The sequence below is a fragment of the Dermacentor andersoni genome, chromosome 1 (assembly GCF_023375885.2).
Source record: "Dermacentor andersoni chromosome 1, qqDerAnde1_hic_scaffold, whole genome shotgun sequence".
Taxonomy (NCBI): domain Eukaryota; kingdom Metazoa; phylum Arthropoda; class Arachnida; order Ixodida; family Ixodidae; genus Dermacentor; species Dermacentor andersoni.
In genome coordinates this window covers 378130956-378137164 of record NC_092814.1, presented here as the reverse complement: position 1 = coordinate 378137164, position 6209 = coordinate 378130956, and positions in this window count along the sequence as shown.

Below are 6209 nucleotides of genomic sequence, written 5' to 3'. Positions count from 1 at the left end.
CATGTTCGGGATCGACTACGTATGTGGAGTGCTTAACGCCTGCTTCACATTCGCGGTGGGTCGGCCCGGCATTGCACTATCTTCGGGATCGGCTACATATGTGGAGTGCTTAACGCCTGCTTCCCCTCCACCGCGGATCGGGTCGGCATTGCACTCTCTTGTGGATCGACCCACGTATGGGAAGTGCTTAACGCCTGCTTCACTTCCGCCGCGGGTCGGAGCGGCATTGCACTAACTTCGGGATCGGCCCTTGTATGGGAGTGCTTAACGCTTGCTTCACGACCACCGTGGGTTGGCCCGGCATTGCACTAACTTCGGGAACGGCCCACGTATGGGGAGTGCTTAACGCCTGCTTCATCTCCGCTGCGGGTTGGGCCGGCATTGCACTATCTCCGGGATCGGCCCACGCACGGGGAGGTTTTTTTTTCCTTACAACGACACGAAAATTTCCTTGGATGGTAAATGTATACAGCTTCGCTGTAAAAGCCGCGAGTTGAAAGAGCGACTTGAGCAGCGCAGAAGCTGTGGGTCGGGTAATTTTGAAGGTGTTAAGATGGTGACGCGGAGTCTGGTGGCAATGCGGGTAGTTCGAAAGCAGCGGCCTGCCTACGGCGGCCGTCGAAGAGCTGGTAAAAAAGACGAGACTCCTGAACAGCGAAGTTCAAGAAAAAGAAAACAATCAACAGAAAAGGAAGAACGTTGCTGTTGTGCCTTATGCACACGGACTAACCCACAAACTTAAGAAGAAAGCTGGAAAAGAAGGCGTCACGGTTGTATGTTCAGCACCAAGCAAGGCGTATTCAATGTGTTCACGAGTAAACAATGGCCAAAAAAGTTAGCAATGTACAAAAAAACACACGCACAGACAAGAAGTACACTGATTGCAAAACAGGGGTGAAGCATGATATACCTTTACCATGTGGCTGACGATATGTAGGAGAAACAGGCAGTATCTCCGCCGGGCATCTCGCTTTTCGTCATCGCCATTGCACTGTACAATTTCATGCCATGCAGGTTTTAGAAAAAAAGTAAAGGCAAGCTGACACGCGAAATTTTAGAAGCCATGGCCAATGACAGAAGTGGGCAATCATGCATCAGTGCACCATCGATATTATACTAACAGAAAAAGAAAAGGGCTACTTGTGCAAAAACGATATTTCACCTTAGGAGACGGATAATCGGCATGAAAAAAGAAAGCAATGGCTGCCTTGTGCTAAAATCTCGTGCTATAAAAAGTGTGCGAATTGCATAATAAACATTCAGTTGCTTGTCCAGCGTGTCTCTCGTCCCTTTCTGTCCTTGTAAGCACGTTCTGCTCGAAACCATTTGTACTATGTGCAACCAACGAGGTCACTCAAACACTATTATGAAATAAAGCAAGCTATAGAAGAGCGTAAATAGGTGTCTAAGGATCCTCGAGAAGCCAAAAAAGGTATGTATAAACGAAAAAGAGTTGTTCCTTAGATGGAACAAATACCGAGAAAAAAAAGGGGATGGCGAGTGAGTTCACGCAAGAGAAAAATGCGCGAGTGAACCATTGGGTACATAACATTCACAAAAGAGACAAAGTCACACCAACAATATTCTGGAAACAACTAAGAACACTCGGAGCTCCAACTAAAAATTCAGAAACGGCTATTGGGGGCGAGCTCCACCATTGGAAAAGCTGGCGCCGCCGTCGGCATGACGTGGTATGAGGGATCACGTGGACACAGCGGCCGCATCGGCTGCTTTGGAAGTGCATGAAGCGAGCTGAAAACGTAAGTTTAGAGTTCCACCTGCACTGCGGTGCGGTTCTTATTAAGTGGGGAGGTTTTCCCGCTTCGGGTGTGTGCTTGACAACACTTGAAAAGCCCTATAATAGGTAGTGGCTGCCTTTGAAGGCGTCCAACATTGGTAGGCTACTGCTCAGTGCCGCAGTACCGGAGGTACACAACGGAGCCCGGTGTTAGCCTTCACATGTACCCGCGGGACAAGAATCTGCGTGAAGCTTGGATCACGAAACTTCGAACCGGCAAGCAGCCATCGGCTACAACTCGGGTGTGCAGCAAGCACTTCCGCGAGGAACATTACTGATACAGCGTCGGGGCTGCGATGTTCGGCGAGTAGCAGAAAACGCGCACTGAGACAGTCGCCCGCGCGCGCTGCCCGGCTAACGTCCATGTGATTTGGTCTATGAACTAGCTGATGCTAAGTACTGGCAAGTTCACTGGAAAGGATATGGAATGGTCAAAAGCAGATTAAAAAGGGGCATAGCATATGCTCATACTTGTTTAGCACTGAACAACGAAAGGTACTGGATTAAAAAAAAAAGCAGCGGGTAATTGCGCGCTGAGAAGACCGATGAACATACAGTACCACGTAACTTGAGAAACAATTATATTGAAATGTCCAAGGCTTTAGAATAAAAGAAAAAAAAGATTGGACCGTTGCTAAAGCACATCACAAGTCGCCGTCGTAGGCGTCCCTACTTATAACGAAATTATTTGTGAACACCTCTGATAGCGTCCACGCAACAATGATTGCTTGTGTACTGTCAAACGCTCATATGCTGCGGCGTAAAGCTCATAGCACGGTGCGAAAACGCGCTCGCAGCGAAAGCAAAACATTGTGCCCGAAATGCATGCAGACGCGCACTCAGTCACCGGAAACCCATGCAATCGCTGCTTTGAGGCTTCATTCTGCTATGCTCCATTTCGTTATGCGGACAGCCTAGTATGAGAGCATATTTCACATAGTTCGCTCTCTGCGATTGTCAACCTTTCACGCAAGAAGTCGGTTCTGGCGACACCATCGCGGCGACCACCTGCACTGGGCGTTCACTGTATACGTTTTCGGTAAAGAGATAGTGTATGTAAATCATTGTGTGCTTTCTGCTTGCCTGAGATTAATATTTTGACAGTAAAAAACTTCCTTCTATTCGAGAGTACTTATAGAAATGTCCAGGAGGGCTCCCGCGTTGTGTTTTTATTGAGCGCCGACAGACAAACCTATGAAGAGCGTGCCAGGTTATCCCTCACACTACGCGAGCGAAGTACTTCCAACAGATGGCGACTTCGTAAGTCCTCGGCCATATTCGAAGTAACATATTCGAAGGAGACGATGTTCTGCGGTACATCACAGACGTTATTAGGGATGACTTCAGCACGAAAGAAAGCATAGTTCCGACTCAAACAGATCCAACAAGAAGATGCAGAGGGATCAAAATTTAACACAAATGTTTACTGGAAAAAAGCAGATGAAAATGCCCCTAACAGCACGACCGCAGGAGCCGATGAAATCCCAATACAGATAATCAAGGACCTCGGTCCAAACAGCAAGACGCTGCTGACTAATGCCATAGAGCTAGTGGTTAAAATGAAGAAAACTCCAGTTGGATGGCGTGAAAGCACGGTGAATCTCATCTATAAAGGCAAAGGTGATGTGGCGACGAGCGACCACGTAGACCGGTAAAGTCTCGGGCTCTCGCAGGAGAGGAAAAACCGACACTCCATCTCTTAGCGTAGCATTCTTTTAATAATCTTTCGGAACGCTAGCCCGTGCCGGAGCGTGCCAGCCGCTCGTGCCTCGTGTGGACGCGAGCGTCTACGTAACTCTCATGCGACGCCGATGCTGCTGCCGCTACAGAGGGCACAACCCCCCCCCCCCCCCCCCCCCTAGATAGGAGGAAAATTCGACGAACGATGGAAAGTCCACGTGACGCGGCGTGTCTTGGCGTTGGTCTTGGGTGTCACGTACGGAGGCGGCGTCGAAGGATGCAGCAGGGTTGCGTCGCACATTGGTGGGGCGGATGGTGCGGGTGCTTCAAAGTAGGCGGGTTTGAGACGTTCCAGGGCAATTGTGTCTGAGCGGCCGTTGACATTCACGACAAAAGTCGTCGGACGACGCTCGAGAACACAATATGGCCCGGAGTAGTGTGGCTGCAAAGGCTTCCGCACGGCACAGTTACGCACGAAAACGTGGGTAGCAGAGGTGAGTGCGGGAGAAACGCACGGAGACCTAGCTTCTTGCGCACGTGTAGGCACGGGACGTATCTGGCTGAAGAAAGCTGGCAGTTTGGCAACGAAATCGGCAGGTGATGACCTAGGCGTTTTGGTGGTGGCGACAAAAAAATTGCACGGAAGGCGTAGGTGTGTGCCGTAGCTGAGTGCCGTAGACCAGCTCAGCACAGGAGCAACCTCAGGGTGTCTACCATGTTGACATTTCCAAACTCCCAGGGGGCTTCAGCTTCCCCCCCCCCCCGAAATTTTTTCGTGCTGTGATGCACCGCCGACCAAAACAACCCCCGCGCCGGAAATCATTCTGGATTTTCCCTAGAATGTATTTTTTACGTTCGAAAAGACATTTCGGCGCGATGATTGTGAACTCGGGCTGAATTTCCTGGCAACGCCCATGCACCTTGAGTCACATTAGGCAAAGACCCCCATCCGAGCACAAAGTTTCAAGGGCGCTTTGATGGCGAGCGGGCTCGTCGCGGCATCTCGCAGAGGTCGCGGAATGTACGGAGCGCATGGATTTCAATTCCGAAACTTTATGGGCATAAAGATCACATAAAGTTTTGATGCGAAAGGTGCATTGACATTTCCAAAGTTGTGCTTTACATTTTCAATTCCGGATCTTTGTGGGTTTAATGTTCTTATAAACATTTTACGCCAAAGCTGCACTGGCTTTTCTAAAGTCGTACATCGGACCATACAACAAAACAAGCCAAATCGATATACTATCAGACAAGTTGACAGAGCACGCAGCGAGGTCCGACGAGACGATGCGTCGTGATGGTTCATTTGTGCCATCATGTCAAAGAAAAGAATATCAACATTTTTACCTGCGCGCCAAAGCATCCATGTCAAGGCACTAAAGCCAGAAAAGATAACTGCGTTCTTATTTATTTTTTCTACTTCGCTTTTTATTCGCGAAGACACATCGAGCCTCTTCAATTTTCTTTTTCTCGCTACCCGCGGGCTGCCAGAGCCAGCCAGAGGTCATGCGTTTTTCACGTATTGCCCTGACAATCACGCGGCGCACTGCGGTGCGCGTTCGTTTTTCTCTGGCCGAGTGGATTTTGGCCTCAGAGAGTTTTTGACGCTTTCTGGCTAGCAGACGCCTACGGAAAGTATTTTATCTCGCCAGTGTAGGACAAAGAGCAGCATGCATATGGTTCTTTGTGGACCAAGCGTCGCAGGTTTTCTTCGATTTCCTTAGGTAGCTACATAGGTGCCCGAAGTAGGCATTCCATTGTGGCCAACATGCTTTCCTTTGCGTTTTTTATTTCGGTGCCCCCCCCCCCACACACACACAGAAATAGACATTGTTGCGGCGCAATGAATTGTCGCATGCTTAAAGTTTGATTTTGTTACTACTTTTGCGAAAAGTAATGGGCCACGGCACTCTTCACTTGCCGGATACTCTTACTATATTATTGCGATAGCAATTATATGGACACTAAAGGCGCATTCCTGTCGTCGCCGTCATGTTCCGTATGAAGTCCAAGTGCGATAACATCGTCAGCGCGCGCCGCATGCTTTTCTTGCGCATGCGCCGCAAGAATTTTGTTTGATTCAAGGAAGTGTAAAAGTAGATAGCTTATCTCTTTTTTCAAAAAGTTTGCAAATACAACTTGTGAGGGCAATTGGGCGGTAACTTGTTATTAATGTGGGGGTTTTTGCCTTGTTTCAGAATCGGAACAACAAGGGCTTATTTCCATGCGGTAGGGAGGTACCCCGTAGCCCATATAGCGTTAAAGATTGGGAGTAGAGTTATTTGAGTATCACTGGGGAGGTGTTTAATCATGTCGTACATGATCCTGTCAGGTCTATGTGTAGAGCTCTGACATGCAGACAAGGAGGCGCTCAAGTCTGCAATGTTAAAAGGCAGGTTATAGGCTTCGTTCTGTCTGCATTTGCGGTCGATGGCCTTGCATTCTGATACATGTTTGTGCTTTAGGAATGCCTTAGAATAATGGTTACGACTGGAAACATGCTGAAAGTGTTTGCCAAGAGCGTCAGCTTTGTCTCCCAAGCTGTTGACTTCATCGTTCGCAAGGGGCAACGGATGAATTTCTTGTTCCTTTGGCCTTTTCAGCTCGTCCCATACTTTAGCTTCTTGGGTATATGAATTTATACTGGAGAGAAACCTCTGCCAGCTTACATTCTTTGCCTGTCGTCGTGTCCTTCTTCCCTGGGATTTAATCTGTTTACGTTCTATTAGAT